Source organism: Psittacula echo (assembly GCF_963264785.1).
Source record: "Psittacula echo genome assembly, chromosome: 2".
In the NCBI taxonomy this organism is placed as follows: Eukaryota; Metazoa; Chordata; class Aves; order Psittaciformes; family Psittacidae; genus Psittacula; species Psittacula echo.
Genome location: NC_137737.1, coordinates 130,955,167 through 130,977,576, shown reverse-complemented (window position 1 = coordinate 130,977,576; position 22,410 = coordinate 130,955,167). Strand labels below are relative to the sequence as shown.

Here is a 22,410-nt window from a genome sequence, read left to right as displayed (position 1 = left end):
GAGCAGATACAAGGTATTTTAATAGGTGATATAAAGAGTTGCCTTCTCTGTTTATGTTTTAGGGGAGGGATTAAAAACTAAAACACAAAAGTGAGAATTTTAAAAGAAGTATTGCACTTTGTTCTGAAAGCCACATGGATATGCTTTCTAAAGGATTTGTATCTGTCTTGCTTGTGCAGTATCTTGGCAACCCCAGTTAAAAATAATGTGTAGCACTGGATGTTTTGAAATCAAACATTAAAAAAATCCAGACTATTTTAAATGTAATTGTTGGTGGGGAAATATTTCTCCCAATGTATCTTCCCAGCTAAGTTAACATTTAAAAGATGATTTTACTGAAGTTGCACTTATTTGAGAATGAAAATACTTGTTTATATTTTGTGCTGTTTTCACTTGTGATTTTCATAGCATAATATTTCTGAGGACAGACACCTATAATCTTTGCATGGATGGAGTGCTCTTCCAGTGTTGTTAAGTAACTTACGAACTTTTTTCGTTTAATGGCAAATATAGCAACATTGTATAAAACCTATGTGCCAAGGAGGTTACTCTTTTAGGCAGGTTACCTTCTGGCCAGCAGTCAGGTACTGAAAACTGCTGACTAACTGAGGGTTGAACTTCCCAGTTGTGGGATTAGTGGAAGCTGGAGTGGGTTTTCTTTACCTGGAAGTTTCTCTTGGCTTACTTTGCCAGCTTGCACAGCAGCCTTTGAGGAACTTGCGATATGTCTGCTACTGCTATGCTGTGGACACATGCTAGCGCTTTCAGTTTGATGCTAAACAAGGACCATATCACACGCTTCTCAGCATCCTCTCAGCTGGATCTACTTGAAATGCTGGTTTGCATCATAGTGGGAATGAGTCTGTTTGTCCCTCATTTGACCTCTGTGAAGGAGCAGTTCTAACTTGTGAATGCTCTGGCTGAGGCACCAAAACTTGGCTCTTCTGACTTGGGTTTGTCTTGTCTGTGGGCACAGCTGGGCCTCATAGATGACCTGCTTTGCATACAACAGAAGTGCTTGCATGGCAGGGTTTTGTAAAACTCGCATGGTGTTGGAACAACACTGAAGTAGACAGGACTTGTGCTGTTGTGGGGTGGCAGAAGAAAAATGCATGCTGCCTCTGTGGAGATGTAATTATAGTAAAATTGTACATGGTTGTAATAAGCACTGGTGACTCAGGAACACAAATCAATGTGGGTAGACCCTGGGCACCTTGCACAGCTCTGTCCTTGGTTAGCATGAGGAAGACCACAGTGCTAGTGGAGAGTGAGTTGCAGTTGTCTTCTGGAACTCCCTCATTCAGAAAGCTCTGGGTTGGCAAGTGCTCACTTTGGCATTGCAAGAGGTTTGTGAGTGGTAGACATTATGTGATATGCCTTGGATGACTGGCTGTCAGGGTAGAATCCCAAAATTCAAACTGTCTTGGGACTACCAGGATCATGGCGAAAAGCAAGTGGATGTCAGCTGCCCACTCTTGATTGACTACAGGTGATATATGTGGAAGAAGGTGCATGGAACTGTAATGTAAAGGTTAAATAGGAATTTAAATACTTCCTAGTGGTTGATGTTGTCAACAGGATATTTACATCCACTGTTGCTATAGGAAATCCCAGTTAGTCTCCTATGACTATTGAAACAGCAACCTGTCCTCCAGGAGCCTGGAAAAAAAAGGCCTGGAAGAGCAGGGTGATGATAATTGGAGAAGCTGTCAGTCTGGAGATAAGACAGTGCTGTTGTATGGGGTTGCCAGTGTCCCATTTCAGTATGGCCACCCTGTACAGCAACCTAAAATGTGAGGACATAGACATATGATTGCTCTGTGGGTGCTTATCTGGCACAGTTTTCTTTTTGAAGTAATCCATGTGGTAGGTTCACCCACTTTCCCTGGTTTAGGGAGTAGGTGGTTCCTGTTCAGAATTGCACTGGAGGGTTATACATTATATTATAGCAGGGAAGAAATGCAGAACAGGCTGTGTCCTGATTTTTTTCTATAAAATAGTCTTTAAAAGAAAGCTACAGGCAAGTATTTGGGGTTTTTTTAATACGTACAGAAGTTACTTAATTTCAAGAAAAATAAGCAGCTTTAGTGTGACCAAATCATGTGCTATTTTATGTTAGGAAATAAATTCTTAGCTCAGCATTGTTTAACAGATGATCCTTCTGGCTAGTCAACAGTGTATTTTCAAAGCTGCATTTGAAAATCTTCATGGAAGTCTTGTTTCGTGGTTTCTGCACTGTGTATCAAATTGAAGTGTAAAGATAACTGGAAAACCTTCTTTTTACTACAAACACAAAGAAGTTGGTATGGAGTCACTCAGTGCAACAAATTGTACATTTATAAGATATGTTGGGTAAGCCATGATTGTTTAGGTAGCATTATAGTGTGCTAGCAATATAATTTTGCAGCTTTCTGCTGTTATAAGTGGGCAGTTGATTGATGAAGAAGTTCCAAAAAAGTATCTAGAAGCAGCTGCAGATCCAGCCATGATGTCCTTCCCCTCCCTGGATGTACTCTGTTGTTTTATGCTATTCCTCTTAAGCTCAGTTGTGTAAAGTCACAGGAAAAAGTGTGGTATTAAATTTTAGTAATGTATGTTGTTGTATGTAACACCAGAAGATTCAGACTCAAGCAAAATAGAGTATAGCAATAGTTGACTAAAAAAGTCACCTGTCTTTGGGCAGCATCTAGACAATAATATAATATGTGTCATTATTATTGTCAATACTTATTCTCCTCCATGAGTTTGAAGAATAGTTCATGTACTGCATCTTGATGATAGGTCTAAGATATATCCATCTTCAAACACAGAAAAAAAGCTGCAGATAACATTAACAGCAGCATAAAGAGATTTCTGGACAACAGAGAAGTTCTAACATTAAAATTGCAATTGAGGAAAGTCTGTTGAATATTATAACAAATCCTGTTCCTGTGATCTCTCTTTAGGTTTTGTTGGTTTTTTGTGGTTTTTTTTTTTGAGATCTGCATGACCCTACTTGAAAACTGTAATTATGAGAGACAAAAGCTGTTTTCACCATGATGTTTTACTGATTGTGCTACATGTATTTGGTTAATTGTTATTAGCATCTCTTTTAAAGGTGTGCTTAGTTCGCAATATTACGTTGTTCATTATTGTGAGGACTATGTATATACAAATAATATACATACAAGTTCATTGCATGTTCTCTGCACAGCTGTGGTACTCTTAATTAGAAGTTATTCTGTATGCAAAAATAAAATTAGGTGTGGAACATATTCATCAGTCAGCATTGCAGTCAGTACCAAAACACGGAGCTTGATGGAAGGATGTTGATGAATGTAAACTGATACCAAATCATGTGTGGTGAACCTTTCATTGTTTTTAAAATACAAGTGTAATCTTTTCCTAATCTCCAATCAAAATATAATTTAAAACATTATATATATAATTAGCCTTTTTAGAAGGCTAATTTCAATCTGTGAGGTTGGCTTAAAAATCCTGTCTGTAGCCAAGCAAAATCTTCCAATGCTCTTTGCCAAGTATGACAACTATTACCCTTATATCTTCCTATTACTATGTTTGTTTCCCTTTGGATAATGCTGTGAAATATGAATCATCCTATTCTTAGTAAAACTGAAGTGTAGTTCTTCCCATATTTTTTTCATTTTGGGATGAGAAAGGTTGGTAAATAGGCACTGTGACTTAGACAAAATGAAGATATTCAGTGAAAATCAGTTATTTGTGCATTACATGCATTTCAAAATAGTTTTGTGGATTTTTTTTTGTGTGGTAGCCTCTTTCTGAGTCACAGTTCTTCTTAGGTGGAAGTCAATGCAGCAACACACCTCTTACAGATTTTCTTTAGCAGTTATGTGCCTGAAGATTTTATTGCTTGCATATTATGTTGGAAAAATGGTGTCTCTATTGTTGACAGTATAACCACACATTTATGTATCTGAAGATTAACCAGCTGATTTTTAGGCTGGAAAGGATCACTGTGGCCATCTAGGCTGACTTTGACATAAGGCACTGAATTTCAGTCAGAGATTCTTACACTTACCTTAGCAAGCTTGTCTTTCAGATAATTTAGTGGACTTAAAAATAAATAAATACCCTCTACTCTGCTCTTGTGGAATTCCTCCTGGAGCACTCAGTCCAGTTCTGAGGTCCTCAGTGTAAGAAAGACCTAATGGGTCCAGGGGAGGGCCATGAAAATGAGCAAAGTACCTCTTCTATGAAGAAAAGCTGAGAGAGCTGGAGTTCAGTCTGGAGAAGGAAAGACTTCAAGGAGACTTTATTATGGCCCTTCAGTATCAGAGGGCTTCTAAAAAATCTTTCTCCATCTTTCTTACCAGGGCAAGTAGTGATGGGAAAGGAGCAATGGTGTTAGTCTGAAAGAGGGTGGTAGGAACAGGTTGTCCAGGGAAGTTGTGGCTGCCCCACCCCTGACAGTGTTCAAGGCCAGGTTGGATGGGGCTTTGAGCAACCTGGTCTAGTGGAAGGTGTCCCTGCCCATGGCAGGGGGGGGTTGGAACTGGATGAACTTTAAATGTCCCTTCCAACCTAAACCATTCTATGAAAAAAGTGTCAGCCATAATACGCACATGTAAGAAAGCAACATTAGAGTTTATATTCCAGTACTTCTGGTGTTTTCTGCCTTATGAGGGAAGCTTGGATATCTGTTTAATGGGATTTTCTAGAGGCTTTTTTCTTTTTTTTTCTTTCTTCTTCAGTGTTATTCTAGTTTACTTGGGACTAAATTGAAAAATAGAGTAAGATATTCTTAATTTCCCAGGTTTATTGCTCTAGCTGGTTTCACATGGATTGGCAAGACCAATGTTAAGTTCTCTGATTTGCAGCTAAGGTTTGTAATGTTGACAAATTGTTTTGTCCAAGCCGCACAGAAAGCTCATGGAGTAGATCATGCTCTTTCAGATGTTCCACAGGGGAGAGGGTGCTCTTCTCCAGGCAGTTCAGGTCAGGTGTACTGCCAGGTCATGCTGGGACACTGAGACTTCTAGCAAATTGTATGCAGCCAAGTCACTGCCAGATTTTACCTTCAGGTTAGCAGTGAAGTATGGAGATACCTTAGCTTCCATACCTGTGCTCCTTACAGCCTAATCATGTAGTGTGTTTAAAAAAATAAAATGAGTCAGGGTTAAAATAAAGAGGTCTTTACAAAATACTGCTGGACTTGCATAGTAAATTAGTTGCCAAAAATTCTAATACCTACACGGGAATTTAAATGACTCTTTGCCAAAACACTTAGTTGCTGCTTCTCACTAAGGGATGCTTAAATGCCTAATACCAGCTTTTTACTTCCAGCCCTTTTGGCTGAAGAGTTTTGTTTGTTTTGCGTTCTAAAATAAAACTACGTTTCTGCACTGTGCTGAGGAGAATATATGGATGCTTGTCTTTTGATTGAAACAGCAGAGGTTTGCTTCGTTTTCTGGCAGTTCATTGGGGGTGCTTGTAGCTTAAAGGTTGTGATGGGAAAAAACTCTGGACAATTAAACTCCTAAGTAGCAAGGTATTTGAAAGTTAATGCAGATACCATAAAGATAAAAATGAAAAATATGTCAGTCAATTTCCTTTATCCTCTTCTAGCCAAAAAAAAGCTATTTTCCTTTGCTTTTTCCTATCATAATATCTGGGGTTTGAGCAACCTGGTCTAGTGGAAGGTATCCCTGCCCATGGTGGGGGACTGAAACTAGATGATCTTTAAAGTCTGTTCTGTGATTCTAGGAGAAGCTTTCATTGCTCACTGTGCTCTTTTTGAATAGCAGTTTTGTAGTACCATATTGTATTAAAAAGTGATGCTGTTTTCTTTCTCTCCTTCTTTCTTCAAAACTTACCCTTAAAAAGATGGGTACAGATGCTATCTGTGTTTATTCCAACACTATACAATTTGAGGTTTGCTGCCTTTGATGGTGTAATTCAAAGCATTACTCAGGTATGGACAGAAATTAATGAATATGGTATGTGCTGGAATTTATAGCTATACTGATACTTCTTCTATTGGACTGTAGATATTAAATAATTACTGTTAAATGTATATTAGAGCCCTTATGACTGAAATAATTACCTTAATTTAGGTCATCACAGTGTAAGCTGTTGTGCAAGTGCTGTCTTTACAGAAATTGGGCCTTGTAACAATCTGTAGGAAGTGATTCATATGAAGCTTTTTATAAGTGTCTCCTTGCTTACTATCAGGGAAGCTTCCAGCTTGCTCCTTGACTGCTGTCAGAGCCCTCCTTTTTGACTTTGCAGTCATTAACCTTAGATTTTCCCCTAAATCACTGCTTTTATTTCTGCTTTGAATCACAGCTCCTCCTTTTATGCTTTATCTTTGGGTTATTTTCCTGCAGTAGTTTTATTAAATGACACAAATCTTGCTTTTCTTTCAGCTTTATACAGTAGTTAATCTTTAAAACCCTTTGTTAGCAAGAAGTTTATATTAGTTCTTCACTTTCATCCATTTCTATGGAATAAGAAGGAAAAGTATCCTGTTTAGAGGAAACTGGGGAGATCTTCCTTGTCTTTAAGGTTGCTCAATTTGGGTTGTAAATTGAATCTTTCGGGAAGCAGTATGAATTCCGATTGTTTTGATATTTCTTTTATAGAACAGAACCTCAGGCTACTAATCAGGAAGGAGAAAGATCTAGATTATGGTGGGGAGGAAATGCAAAACAGGCAGTGAACTTTAGAAGAGCAAACTGTTGAGTTTACGTCTTTGATTATAACTGTGTGATGTAAATGGGATGATGTTGTGCTGTTACTTGTGAGCCTTAGTAGGTGATTTTCATGGCAGTGGTATTTAATTACGCGTATACTAGCTAAAACTTGTGTCCTAGTTTGCATTACACAGAGCAGTCTAAGAATAATCTCCCCATTTTCTACTATATGCATAGTTTCGCATGGCTGGTTTATCCATAAACATTTGGGTTTTTTAAATAACAGCATTTTAATATTTGCCTTGGCTTTGAATCAGGCTTCAGAATGGCCTTGTGCATCTTTTAGTCACCGGAGCATCGAGCTGGTGTCTATGGTATCTCCATGTGTGGATAACAGTTATTAGCTAGCAGTTTGCGGACTGTCCTCTTTTAACACTGCTTGAGACAGCTGCTGGTCACAAATGAGAGGATAACAAGTAATTTGATAATTTTTGCAAGTGTCTTTTTTTCAAGTGATAGAATGGAGATGGAGAAGCAAGACCAAATAGTTTAATGTATAAAAAGAAGGCAGCACCCAGAGAAATTACTTGGAGCTGTAATTGCTTGCATACTTGTATATGTTGAAATTTCAGTCACTGTAATCACTGTACATGAGTCCTCACAGTGCTCATCCTGAGTCTTCACCCTCATTTCCTGGGAGAACTTCAGGATGCAGGGAGCTTTTTTTCCTCTCTGCTAAAGAGGAATTTGGTAACTGAATCACTGTGACTGTAACACCCTAGTAGTGCCTAAACCAACTTTTAAAATATTCCTGGGATTTTGATTTATATCTAAGCAACAAGGCACACTTTGAGTAGTAGCTACAAGGTATGGGAAATTAAGGTCTCGTGGGCTAGTACATAGTGAATTCTGATTTAGGTTGCTGGTTGAAGTGCATGCCTTATCAATATATACTTGGTCAGAGAGTAGCTTAATGTATTGGGTTTTTGTTTAATACTCTTTGTATCAGGCTCCCAGTCTTCTCTCCTTCCTAAATAAAATAGTATGCATTGAAAGTGATCTCAGGAGATCATCTGTTCAGCCTCCAGGCAGGACAAACTTGGTTCAGGTTGCTCAGGTCCTTTTCCACTCAAATTTTGAGAATCTCCAAACCATTGGGCCTTTAGCTATTGTGGCATCATACTAACTTATTATTGCAAGTCAGTTTTCCCATTTTGTTGTTTTGTGTATCTTACTTTGGACAGCTATTTCTAGCTATTGGTGATAGTGCCGAGAAAAACAAATTCAATAGTTAGAGAAGGTTGTGTTTGTAGCATGCTGCTTGATGTTAATGTTATTCACCCCTTAATTGTAGCAGTCAGATTACCAATCTCGCATCTCACTTCTTCATGTTTCATCCATATCTCTCACATTCTAACATGCAAGCTGCTTGCCTTTCCAAGCAAACATAAAACACCTAGCTAGGGTTTTAAAGACCTATTGCTCAGTGGGTGGGATAGACCACCCTGCTTTTGTATAGTCTTAGGCTTTGCTCCAGAAATGGTATGTTACATTCCTTCACTGGAGTTACTACTTTCATTTGGATCTTACTGGGTTTTAAATGTATGACTTTTTCCACTCTCTGGTTAATATCTATTGTCCTGCAGAGTATTCTGTAGTTGCAAGAGCTACTGTTTTTGTTGGACTAGGTGTACAGAAAGTGAAAGGCATCCAAATATTTGTGAAAATTTGTAAAACCTAGAAATTAGAAGGAAATAGGTTAGCCATTTGAGGAGGAGGGGAAGAAGCCTTTATAGTTCAGGTATTTGAAAGGGAAGTTCCCTTTGTGCTTCTGAATTATGTAATATTCTCCAGTTTTTGCAACTTGATGTGTTATTGATATATCTATCACAACTGCATGGCCAACACTCCTCAAGAATCAGAAAAGCAGAATGCTTAATAAAGGATGTTGCCCTGTTATCTTACTGTTTTACTGTTTTTCTGTCATGCTACTGTGGGCAATCCAGTTAAGAAGATTTAGAAGTTGTGGAGGAAAGTACTCCAGATGTCATTAAATCTCTTTAAATGCTTGAGATAAATTACTGTTAATGAGATCTCCTCTAGGTTATGCAGAAAACTGGGGAAAATACTGTATTTTAGCTCCCTCTGTTTCTAGACTGTCCATAAAAGAGTCATTGATGGCAGTAACCAGTGGAGTCTCCTGAGAATTCTTATATACATAAATCAAATATTTGCACTCTTGAGAAGTTCTTGTCCTGGCAGCAGAATGGGGAATGCTACAGATGCGTAGACCTGTGATAGAATTCAAACCTGCTCTCCCCCAGTGGCTTCTTGAAAAACTGTCCACAATAAAGAATGATTTTGTTTGTACATTAGCATCTGTATCTTAGCGAGTTTAAACTCCATTATAGTAAGGAATGAGAACTTCTGTCAGTGTGTAAAGCTAGCACTTGTGTGTTGTGTATGGAGATTATTTCACAGGCAGAATTATTTCACAGAGACAATTTTGTATCTGTATTTTTTCCTGCCAGGAAGGTAAATGGGAGGGATATTAACCATAATGGACCATTTTTAGATGATAAAGACAGGAAAATCCATAGGATGTTAGTGTACCCATCTTCTTGATGTGGAGATGAAAATTTCACAAGCAACGAGTTTTTTTACAGTTGAGAACCTCTGTGTGTGATGTTGTATGAAGGCAACAAGAATGGGATGAGTGCTATTTAACGAATGTGATTGCAGAGGTGGATGAATTTACTGTGAGTTGTATCATTACTTTAAGAAAAGCTCAGTGTTGCTCAGGTCAATGGCAGTTACTAATGCCATCTTTCTAGATAACATAGGAAAATCTCCTTCAAACCAAACTCAGAAGTTCTACTAGCTCAGGCTTTTTCCATATGATCTACATAGAAGAAAAGGCAGTTCAGTTGTTGGAAATGGATCATTCAGTGTAGTGTCTGATTCCACAAGCATTAATTAAATTAATTCAAAACATAGGTGGACATCTTCACATCTTGTTGAAATATGAAAACAAAGCTGCTCTTTACCTGAGACCCGAACTTAGCTTTGGAGTGTGTATATATATGTGTGTGTGTGTGTGTGTATACATATTGTGTTAGCCTGTGGGTGATAACATCTGCCTTCTTTTGTGGGGTTTTTTGTTGTCTTCTCACTCATTCCCGCTCTCACTTTCTGAATGATTGCTTTCATTGGCATCATTTTCCTTAGACAAATCAAATTAGACCAGGAGTGAAGGGTGAAGAAATGAGAGTTAACGCTGGCTAGAGAAATAGGGAATTGAACCATCAACTCGATGCATAGAGTTTTGTTGTATTTGGCTGCTCTAACTTTGTGTTGAGTCACAAGGTATAACTAAGATGAGATGCATCATCTTTGAAAACAATGTTTCTGAGCATACAGGATGATGGGAAAGTGGTTTTGTTACTTTTTAGTGGCAAGCAGTTGAATTCCAAGGCAATCAAGTGATTCTGCAAACCCCAGAGAGTTCACAGTGGGAAAAGCAGTGGAATACTACTGAATTTTGCACTTTGGTGTACCTCAGTTTCCTTTAAAACAGATTTTAGCATTTCAGTGTGAGGATTGATTTATAATATCTTGCCCAGATGGAGTCATTTTGAGGGGATGTTAATTTTGAAGTATTTACTTTTATTTATGATTTATACATTGATGTATAGTTGCATTTAGTTGCTTCTGCCCAGTTAATTCATACGAGAAATATAATTCAGAGAATTAATAAATTCTCTTACTGCTTCCATTATTTTGCATTTATTCCTGGTGCATCCTGTGCAGTTAATTTTCATGTATTTGAATTTAGACTGCATTGTGAAATTGAAACGTTCCTATGTTTGGAACTTTGTCTGATACTGACTTTCCTGTATAAAATCCTACTGTTGAGGTTTACCATCACCAGCCCTTTTCTTTTTGTGGTGTGTATGCATGCGTGTGTGTGCGTGTTGCACTTTGTTCGGCTCTTGTCCTTGGGATGTTGCATTTAACAGTTCATATCTGAAGCAGCACATTTACCATGTGTCAGATCTCTAGCTTCGAATTCCTGAGGCGATGTCATGTCAGAACAATCCGTACTGTTTGTGCCTTCCAGCAGAGTTGGAATTCAGAACTATCTCATGTTTTGATTTAAAAATAAGCTTCCAAATGCACAAGTGGAAAATGATGGCATTATTCTCTGTTCACATAAAATGTAGATAGATTTTTAGCATCCACTTGAAGTAGTCAGTGGGGAAGTATGTTTCTGAAGCCAACAGAGCTCTAAACCTATAATTGCTTGATTATTTTGTTCTCTTTAGTTCTTCTGCTGGCTTGAAAGTAGTCTGAAATCTTTCATGAAGTAATTACTATATGGGTTACTTACCAGTAACTGCAGGGGAAAATTAATAGGCTTTCTTTTTTTTTTGAATCCGTTTATCCATCTATAAAATAATTTCCTTAGATTCACTTTCAGATTTCAGGTACATACTGCTTCCAAAATGCATCTTCCCTTTCATTTGTTGCTGGCAATAAGACTTTTATCCCTGATTGTATTTCAAGGATGGGAATCTTAAAAAGTGATCAGATTTAGTATATCAGGGAAAGCGTATGTGAAGAATGAGTCTCACTTTGGTATAGCTGGGTGTTTTCACCTAGCATATGATGGGAAGCCTGAGATAGTCAGCTTTCTCAGGTGAAAGGATAGAGACGTCTCCATGAAGAAGAGCAGGAAGATTTGTGTTTTCTCATATTCCCAAAGCTCTATGAGAAGAAACTGGCATTTTGTTTATCTAGTTACTGAATTTAAGTATTTACTTTGATACTGTAGAGTGAAAAATGAGAGAAATGATGGTTCAGTTTTGTTTAATGTGTTAGATTAGTCCTATGCATGCTTTCTACTTCTGCTGCTTTGGCAAAATGGGTTTGTTCTTTAAAATAAAACATAAAGTATTATTAATTTTTAAACAGTTGCATGAATAGCTACAACATATTAATTCTATTCTGGTTTTCAGTAAGAAGATAACAATGAGATGGGGGATGTTCTTTTCAGGAGTGTCTCCTAATATTGGGATAGCATTGTTAAAATCTACTTACCTAACCAATAGTACAACTGGCAGATGATTTCAGGGATGCAAAATGTTATGTTTTTTGTGTGACTGAATTAATGAAAACTTTACATTTAATATGTACAATGCTTGTGTTGGAGAAATGGACCAGATGCCTCATTATAAGTTTTACTAAAAATGCACTGTACACATGAAATCTCTACTTATAATTCAGCGAGGAAAGCCTCTTTGCATGTTTAACTTAATTCTTCCTTCAGATACTATGTTTTGTGAAATGTTTTTTGATTTATTTTGTTATTTATCTGTAGGTCCCTTCAGGGAAGTCGGAATCCTTTGCATCCATGTTGAGACGCTCTCCTTTAATTCAGATGGGACCTGCCAAAGATAAAATTGCCATTGGTCAAATATTCCATATTGTAGAAGATGATCTTTATATAGATTTTGGTGGAAAGTTTCACTGTGTGTGCAAGAGACCAGAAGTAGATGGAAAGTAAGTAATAAACTCATGATAAGCAGTTAATATATGTGAATGACATACTCAAATGCTTAGCTAACGGGACTTGACCATCTTCTGGACTGAACTTGCATAGTTTGTATGAATTTTGTGGTTTAAGCTGTAGTGGTTAACATATTGTGCAGAATGAAAGTATGATCGCAAACAGATCTGTGTAGTGCAGACATTGTTGTCTTGAATGCAGATTCCTTTTCAAGCTTGCACTGCTGCTATCCACATTATTCCAACTTATGATGACCAAAGGATGTTACTGGGTGTTTTGTCACTGAGGAAAAGGGAACTCATTATCATAGAATCATAGAATAGTTAGGGTTGGAAAGGACCTTAAGATCATCTAGTTCCAACCCCCTGCCATGGGCAGGGACACCCCACACTAAACCATGTCACCCAAGGCCTCATCCAGCCTGGCCTTGAACACTACCAGGGATGGAGCATTCACAACCTCCCTGGGCAACCTATCCCAGTGCCTCACCACCCTCTCAGTAAAGAATTTCTTCCTTATATCCAATCTAAACTTCCCCTGTTTAAGTTTTAACCCATTACCCCTTGTCCTGTCACTACAGTCCCTGATGAATAGTCCCTCCCCAGCATCCTTGTAGGCCTCCTTTAGATACTGGAAGGCTGCTATGAGGTCTCCACGCAGCCTTCTCTTCTCCAGGCTCAACAGCCCCAACTTTCTCAGCCTGTCTCCATATGGGAGGTGCTCCAGTCCCCTGATCATCCTGGAGGCCCTCCTCTGGACTTGTTCCAACAGTTCCATGTCCTTTTTATGTTGAGGACACCAGAACTGCACACAATACTCCAAGTGAGGTCTCCCGAGAGCAGAGTAGAGGGGCAGGATCACCTCCTTCGACCTGCTGGTCACGCTCCTTTTGATGCAGCCCAGGATACAGTTGGCTTTCTGGGCTGTGAGCGCACACTGCCGGCTCATGTTCATTTTCTCATCGGCCAACACCCCCAAGTCCTTCTCTGCAGGGCTGCCCTGAATCTCTTCTTCTCTGCCCAACCTGTAGCTGTGCCTGGGATTGCTCTGACCCAGGTGTAGGACCTTGCACTTGTCATGGTTAAACTTTATAAGGTTGGCATCAGCCCACCTCACAAGTGTGTCAAGGTCCCTCTGGATGGCATCCCTTCCCTCCAGCGTATCAACCGAACCACACAGCTTGGTGTCATCAGCAAACTTGCTGAGGGCGCACTCAATCCCACTGTCCATGTCACCGACAAAGACGTTGAACAAGACCGGTCCCAACACCGATCCCTGAGGGACACCACTCGTTACTGGTCTCCAACTGGACATGGAGCCATTGACCACAACTCTTTGTGTGCAGCCATCCAGCCAGTTCTTTATCCACCCAGTGGTCCACCCATCTGTTTATTGAAATACTTGGCGGTTTTGTGAATGTGGAACTTTAATCCCATGTAACTTGTAAGCTTCCTTGGGCAGGAGCTATCTATGCTAAATGTATATACATGAGGTGATGTAATGGGGAGTTCACACAGTATTTGTGATACTATAGTTTATAATAGATGAGCAGTGATAATGTGGTCAAAATATTCCATATTGTAGAAGATTTTATATAGATTTTGGTGGCAAGTTTCAGTGTGTGGTCTGAATTAGAAGGGTTGTGCTGAGGAATGTAGTAGTTAGAACTAAAATATAAGGAAGCAATGACTTCTAGCAGAAATAGTATTTATAAGCTTTCTGAAGTGTCTTTAGCACCTTATGATTATGTATTCTTCAAAGATATCTTGTTTATTTAATTTGTCTCCAGGTTGCTTTGATGCCTAGTTTTTAATATGTAGGCAAAATACCACGTTTTTGAGTTCTAGGATGAACTGAGTCCTTTGTGCCTGTCATATCTGGCAGCAGGTGAAGATTATTCTTAGTCTTGATGCTGCTTTTTGCATCTCTTACTAATTCTAAATGAAGATAAGCTTTGCCTTTCCCAATCCCTTTGTTTTATGGTTGCGGAGTGTTTCTCTGTTCATCTCAATCTATGACCAGTCATTTTGGTTTTGTGATGGAGTTCGGACCGGAGTTCCCAGTTCAGCTGAGGTAGCCTTCTGCCAGGCCTTCTCACTTTTTGCACACTGGGGAAGAGCATTGAGAAATTTATCCTTATAGATCAATAGCCTCTTCTGGGCACCTTTGCACATCAGGACAGCTTCTTGTCTACCTTATATAAACCAAAGTCTGCTGTTCTAAAGACCAGATTTCTCTTCTGCCACTTGCCTTTCTCACTTTCCTTCAGTATTTAAGCTCTGTCATCAGTGATCAGTGCATCAGTGATCAGCTGAGGCTGCCATCAGCTGCTGTGTTCCCAAACAGTTCTTTCCTGCCCATGAGTAACTTGTCCAGCAGAAGACCCTGTCTGGCACCTCTGGCAAAAAATTGTCACCAGGATACTCGCTCAGAATTGCTTGCTTTCTGCTTAAGCAGACACCAGGGCATTTGAAATCCCTTGTGAGAATCAAAGCCTGCAATCATGAGGTGACTTCTGGTTGTTTGAATGAGTCTTCATCCTCTCCCTCATCCTGACCAGACAGCCTATAGCAGGCATCCACCCTGATACTGTCTTTGTTGGGCTCCTCTCTTACTATGACTGTAGCTCTCAACTGTCTCCTTTCATGGTTCATAGCAAGGCTTCCATGAACTCGTGCCCCTTCCTTGCTTCCAGTGCAGCCCCCTTTTCCTGGCCCCATGTTTACTCCCAAGTTTGGGGAGCAGGCAGCTTTGTGCATTGTTTTCAAATCCCTAACTATGATTCATTCACCTTGTGAATGCTGAGCCCACTGCATTGGTTTTAGTGTTGTCTTATCAGGTATTTGGCAACTCCTTCAAAATAACTAGATTAGCATCTTGAAAAGAAAATCACCCTTTCTCTTGGCATTTATATAAGGAGGTATTTCCATGAGGACACATGTGCTTTCAATATTTCCTTGGTCTTTTTTTTTTTTTTTTTTTTTTTTCTCAGCAGAACTCAATTATTTTCATGATACTGAAATCAAATTTTGTTTTTCTTATGTAATATTCTTTGCTCTTCGAAGGTGTTAGAAGTTACTTGAAAATAAACAACAAGAGGTTTGTATCTGTAAAGCATGTTCCCTTAAACTGCTCAATCTTGATACCAAAAGTTGAGATTTCTTGTCCAAGTGAAAGACCCTGTAAGTGCTATCACCAGGTGGCAATAAGAAAAGATTCCACCCTCAGGACTGTTTTGGGTAAAAGAGCAACTACAAACAAAAGAAGTGTTCCTGGCTTGGAAAATCTGGAGTAGCTGTAAATACTTTTTTCCCCTCAGTTGTTCTAAAGAAAACTTAAACATTAATAACAAACAAATAACTAAAACTCAAACAAAACACCACAAACTGTCAAGTAAAGGAAACCTTAGAACAGTAATGATACAAAATTGAATAAACATTTGCAGAACCTGCTAGCAACAGCTAGCACCCCCAACCCCCTTCTTCCTATCCTCTTTGGGAAAACTGTTTCAGAGGGCTGCAAAAACGTATTTCGTGGTATTGAGATTGGAAGCGTGCATCAGCATAGTTAGAGGCCAGACTGGAGTCAGGCAAGGATGTATTTGGTTATAAATATCAACAGCATTTTTTTGTTTGAGATTTATTTAATATGACAGGGATATTTATTACCCTTATGATTTCAAGGTCTCATTTAACATATGCTGTACTTATTAAATATATATTGTAATCAGTAAAAACACATTTCTTGATACACTTTGACTTAAATGCTGTATTAAATTTACATTGTTTGATGCTAACAACATATAACAATTCTGTAAAGCAGCTAGAGTTTATACAAATGAGAAAGGGTCTGTAGGAAAGTAAAGGTAAAGCAACTTTACAGCTGTAGGAAGCAAGTGGTGTATTTTTCCTTCTTTTTTTTTTTTTTTGTCTTTTAACATGCAGAGGAAATGAATTCTTAAAGAGGAAAGTGTCTGTCTTAGATCTCCAAATGAGCAACAACTTAATCCATGGCAAAAAGGTGCTGTTACAACCTGCTTCTGCCATTATCAGATGGAATCCTGAATAACCAGAAAATGAAGGAAGGGGTTGTGCTGACGCTGCCTGTTGCATGGGCTGCACCTGTACTGTTAATGACCAATTCCCATCAAAAGCACAATGGCTTTCAGCAATTTTCTAAAATACAGGATTGTGGGACCAGTTTCCAAAGAGGATTAAACTGCACCTCTCCATGCCAGTGTAATGAAGCTTTATTTTCAAAGACTGCTGTAACACTCCATCAACTCCAGTATTATCAGGCTGTAGAATCAGAAAGACACTTCCTTTATGTTTGAGTATGCAGCTGGTGCAGGGATTTCCAGTATAGCCTGTGGTGATTTTACTTGACACCTTTTATACAGTGCATATTTACGAAACTTAAATAGTAGAGAAGGGAAAAATTCATTTGCTGCCGGTTGTAATTTAGAACATGACAGCTTAATGCGCATCATAAAACATTACCTAATGCTGTTTCTGTAAATTGTATCCAAATATTTACGCTATTTGAATGGCTGCCAGGGTAAGTTTTATTTGGGAAACATTCTAAATTCTTCTCTTTTTGTTCTATTTTTAAAATATTTTATAGATAAGGGCAGAATGGAATCCAATTAAAAATAATGTGTCTTTTTAGACCAGGTAATGTGAATAAAGCTGGCTATTTACTGGCACATTCAATTTATTAAAATAGTCTTAAATTTAAGGTAATAGCGATAGGTGAAATTTTTAAAAGGTCTTGTAAGATAAAAAAATTGATTTCTGGGAAAAAAAGGTGCATGGAGAGAGATGCTCTGCAGGGGGGAGGATTTCAATAAGACACCATTTGGTTTACTTCCAGTTTGCGTATTAAACAAAGTCACTGCCTGTTAAACTGGAGAGTGAGTTTGAAGTTAACTGACCCATTTTGATGCCATATGAATATGCTGTTTGAATAATTAGTGCATCTTTCAACCAGAATGAGCTGCCTCACATACAGCAATGAGTAAGCTACCTTGCTCTCAGTGTGCAGCAAAGATAGTTGCATGGGGAAAGATGTCAGTGTGTGGTAAATTCACCCTTTGCTTGCTGAACCCTAGTTTCCATGACTGTTGCGTATATAATGGTGCAGGATTATCATGGAAAGATTTAAATAGATGATATAAAAGACATAACCTTTCTAACTCTTTCCTTTTAGAATTAAATTGTGGTGAGACACTGGAAGAGGTTGCCCAGAGAAGCTGTGGGTGCTCCATCCCTGGCAGTGTTCAACACCAGGCTGGATGGGGCTTTGAGCAACCTGGTCTAGTGGAAGGGGTCCCTGCCCATGGCACGGGGTTGGAACTAGATGACCTTTAAGGTCCTTTCTAACCCAAACCATTCTATGAAATAAGGATCAGACAACAAGCAGGAGACTGGCCTGGTAGGGAGACCCAGCACCCCTCTCCCTTCCCTGGGGCCTTCACTCTTTCATTGCTAGAGGCATCAGATTCACACTTAACCTGGTGTCTGTGACTGACTGGGAACAAAGTGTCTTGAGTAGCAGTATGAGCCACCTGTAGGATACAGATCTGGTGGCAGTGGTTTTTCTGTTTTTCCTTAGAGTATGTATTTCTTCCCTATCCTGTTTTGCTGCTGACTGGAGTGGTGGTGTTCTGGCAGCCTGGCACATCCTACAGCTTTCATGTCAAACTTTGAATGTTGATGAAACTATTACTGCTAAAAAAAAGAGAAGGTAATTAATGTGATGTATTAAGGAAACATTTCTTGCTGATTTTAGTTTTGCATGTTTGCTTTTATAGTGTTCTACTTCCTTTTTGCTGTGTTTTGCCAGTAAAATAGCATCCATCTATAATATGTAATTCTCAAGGGGGGTTGGGGAAGAAGGAAATTGCTAAGCAGCAATACAAGTGATAAAATAAGTGATGCTTTTTCAAGTACAATTTTCAAACTTGTGCACATGCAGAAAAACAAGATCATATGAAAGAGACTGAAAACCTATAGAAACTTAGTTGGTTGGTTTTTGTTTTTTTGGTTTGTTTTTTTTTTTCTTTTAATGGTGCATGTTGAAGGTACCGATAAAATGCACCCCATGCTGGATTGGGGTGCAAAATTGGTTTTGATTTCTGTAATGTATTCTTGCTTAAAAAAGGCTCAAGGTCTGCTGAGGAAAATTTCTTTAACTTCCACTTTTGGTAAGTGTAAAATACTAGCAGTGTTTTCTCATTCTGTTTATGTGTTCACGTTGTTGCTGTTTGCTCACTGGCATTAAGTCGGTGGTTCCTCCTTTGCTGCTTCCCTTCTGTTGTAGCTTTCATTCGCAATAGATCAGTCTTTTTCTTACAAGTGTTTCTAGTGGTAACCACACTGTAAAAAAAAATCTCATAAGAAGATGGAGAAAATATGTAACCAGTCTCAGAGAATTCATTATCTTTCTTACTTGTCGTGGTTTAAGCCCAAGCTGTAAATCAGAACCACGCAGTCTACTGCCCCCCCCCCCCCCCCCCCCACCTTTCTTCCCTCCGCTTCTGGAGGGACGGGGAGGAGAATCAAAAGAATGCAGCTCCCACGGGTTGAGATAAAGACAGTCCAGCAACTAAGGTATAACACAAATCACCACTGCCGCCACCAACAATAACAACGACAAGAGAAATAACAAGGGAAGAGAATACGATACCGCCCGCCGGAAAAGACAGCCCGACCGAAAAGGGGACGTGCCCTTCCAGGTAGCTCCCAGTTACATCCCCTGGCATGACGTGCTGTGGTATGGAATACCTCCTTGGCCAGTCTGGGTCAGGTGTCCTGTCCCTGCTTCCTCCCGGCCCCTCCTCCTCCCTGGCAGAGCATGAGACTCACAAAGTCCTTGGTCAGTCTAAACATCAGTGTTATCCGTTTTTTGTTCCCAGGCCAAAAGTCAAAAACACAGTGCTGCAACAGCTACTAAGAAGGAGAAAAAAACTGACTGCCACTGCTGAACCCAGGACATTACTTCCATTATCTTTTGCTGCCATTGCCTTGTTTATGTGCTCCATTGTTAACTGTTTATACTCCTTCTAGGCTTGTTTTCTGTATTCTTTTTTCCAATACTGATTGCTAATATTAATTTCAAACACAAATATAATATAGTTACATACATAATTAACTACAGTTATATTACGTCTATACGTTATTATATGTTATTAAGCATTTTTAGCTTGCATGTTATTGCTTACCTTTTTACCAAAGTTATCCCACTGAACCATTAGAATTTGCAGTTTTGGTTTTTAAGCAGTCACCATGTTCTAGAGCTGCCAATATTGCGGCACTCTGTATGTTCCTTCTAATAATGCTTTTGGAAAGTTTTGTAAATAATTTTTGCTCATTTATACATAATTAAAGCAGAAATTACATAACTTACCCAAAATACCTATTACCATAATCTCATTTAGTCAGCATGAACATTTACCTGGCCTTTCACACAAGATTTGCTCTATTCCTTTGTCATCAACTGCTTTGTTTGTTTGGAAAGAACTTCTTGCCTATCAAAACCCCACCAATATTAGTGGCATAAGTAAGCAACCTGGGAGAATTTGGTAAGTTTACATGGCAATGATTTCCTTTCTGCCTATAACTTCACATGGTTTATGTCCATCAGTGCCATGTTGGTGACTTTTTGTAGTACTAAATAGCTATCTGAAATCAAAGCAGTCTTCATACTTCCCTGTTCCTTCCTCACCCTTGTTAGCTTCCAAGTTATCTTACCTGTTAGGTAAGCAGCTACTTACTGGAGGGCAGAATTCCTCTTCATTTTCAAAGATGAACTTAGATATTATTTTTATGTTGAACAATTATGACCTGTTCAAATTTGCTGAAGTATAAAAGAAAGTGTGCACACACACACATTCCTGAATCTCTTCCAGTTTGTATCTTTTATGGAAAACATAATCAGACAGCTGGTCTCCACACTGTGGAAACAGTCTCTTTCTGTGATTAAAATTACCAGAATGCCATGTTGAAATTCTCTGAGGACCAAGCTGGTTTGCAGTAGTCATCAGCAAACTTGGGGTTTGGCACTCCGGTCAGCCTTTGGTCTCAAATGTTGCCCAAATTCCAGGGAGAAATGCTAAACAGCACTGATGATGATGTCCTGTTCCCACATACCAATGTTGCAACTTAAAAAGGAAGTTTTATTGTTTATGTTGAAGAGGACTAAATTCAAGGAGGTGGCATGAGCTCCCTTTTCTACAAAGCTTCCATATAGTGCAATTGGCCATTGCTCCGAGCCCAAACAATGCACATGGTGCCACTCTGTCTGCTCTTGAACAATTTCAGCTCCCTTTTTTAAAAAGCAGGCATGCAGAATAGCTGTGTGATTGCAAACTTAATCTTTGTACTTCAGCAAATAACCTCTAACTTATTTATAGCAGCGTGCATTTTGGAAATTACAGCATTTTTATCCCCTATGGACATAGCTTATTATTTGCATGGTTTCTTTACAATTGTGACTGCTTTTGCCACACACTGTGTATCATTCTTCAGTGGTTATTTTCAACCACAAATGGAGGTGTTGGCTTTGTGTGGCTCTGTAATACACAAGACTGTACTTCCAGGGTTCCTGGAGCTCAGTCTGTAAACATTTTTCTTGGCCTGTACTGCAAATTCTTCATCCTAGACAGATACATTAAAGTTTAGTTAATGTAATAATGCCATGGGACAGGTGTCAGTTATCAAAAGTACAATTAATCCATCCTAATGAGGCATCCCACGCAGCATTTGGTACAGAGTATACAGTGCAGACCTAGGATTACAGCCACAGCTCTGCATGCGAGCCTGGTAATCACTCTTTCATCTTTGTTTTCACTTCTGTTGTTAAAGTAGCAGAGAGTTATGGGATTTGATGACCTTTGGAGGAAAAAACCTCACAAAACTGGTAGCATTTACTAGTGAAACCTTTGTGCCAGCTCTGTCTTGCCAGGGCATCATGATGAATGGGAGATGGAATATGCTGTATAAAACATCTTGGGAGAACAAAGCAGTCCATAGGTGGCCTGGAGATTTTTTGGCAATGTCAAAGTCTTTAAATACTCTTTAAGCCACACTTTTTCTCATATGTGGACATGCACACATACACAATAAGAAAAAAAAAAAAAAAAGGGCTTGGGAAACTTATTACTGCAGTAGAAGGCTTGAGTGTAGAAGGATGAGGTCAGTTAACTCTCTCTTCTCCCCTAATCCAGGCATTGGCTGTCAAGAACTTTAGAAACTAAAATTATAAAGTCATGGCTTGAAACAATTTCACTTCTTCTGCCTAGTATTTTGTTTTGAATTTGATGAGAATAGATGACTGGAATCCCTGTATGCAGCATGTTTGCAAATTCTAGCTCCCCACACACATACACTTTGAGAAAGCCTTGCTGTTTATGTGCGGTGAGGAGCTCTCTCACTTCTAGTAAAGTGCAATTATGTCAATAGCTAGACAAGACTCAAGGGATTTCAACCATTCCAGATGCATACGATTATGAATTTTAGTGAAAATCCTAACACTTCCCAACATGTTTCACTGACCAATGACTCTAGGTGACAGCAGATGAGGTAGGGACATGTCAGTTATACAGGTATGCGGTACTTTTCGGGGGTACAGGGACCTATACCTTACTAACCCACAGAGCAAGGTGCAGATGTTTCTGGCTTAAGAGTCTGGTCAGTTTGACCTGTTCCTGTAACACAGGCAAGGACTAGATGGAAAAACAGTCCAAGTAACCAAAGCAGTATAACTGCTTTATTAGGTTGGGTGTAACTGTGCATTAAACCCTCTTCTTAGCATAATGAGTTGCAGTGCTGTGCTGATGTGGCCTTTGATTCCAGTTTGAGAGCTAGCTTGGTGTAAACTAGCCCATGGCTCTTGCACTGCATAGCAGAGAGGTGTAGACTTGCCCAAAGACAGAAGCTGTTTAGTTTCTGGGTTGAGAAACTGAATTAATGATGGTTTGGACCAAATGTGAATTATAAGTCTTCATATAGCATAGATCTTACTCAGGAAAATTAATGCTATCATATAACCATGGAGTGGTAATTACTCATCACTTGGGAGCAGTTTCAGTAAGCAAGTCTGAGAAGGGAATTAACACAGCTAGGGAAACATACTGCAGGTAATATATCAACCTTGAGCTCTTCAGAAAGCATGAGTCAAGCCTCCCAC

The 22,410-nt window shown here is 39.1% G+C and overlaps 1 protein-coding gene across 1 annotated transcript in view; it reads left to right on the top strand.

Moving 5' to 3' along the window:
- LOC308217297 (tumor protein D52-like) overlaps positions 1–18,698 on the top strand; it is a gene marked incomplete at its 5' end in the record, with an annotated part of 42,812 nt that extends 24,114 nt beyond the window's left edge. The window contains 2 exons of the transcript XR_013956217.1: positions 12,076–12,215; positions 16,167–18,698. Of the gene's footprint in view, positions 12,216–16,166 lie in introns of the transcript that reaches the window.
- Between the last annotated feature and the right edge of the window lie 3,712 nt (positions 18,699–22,410).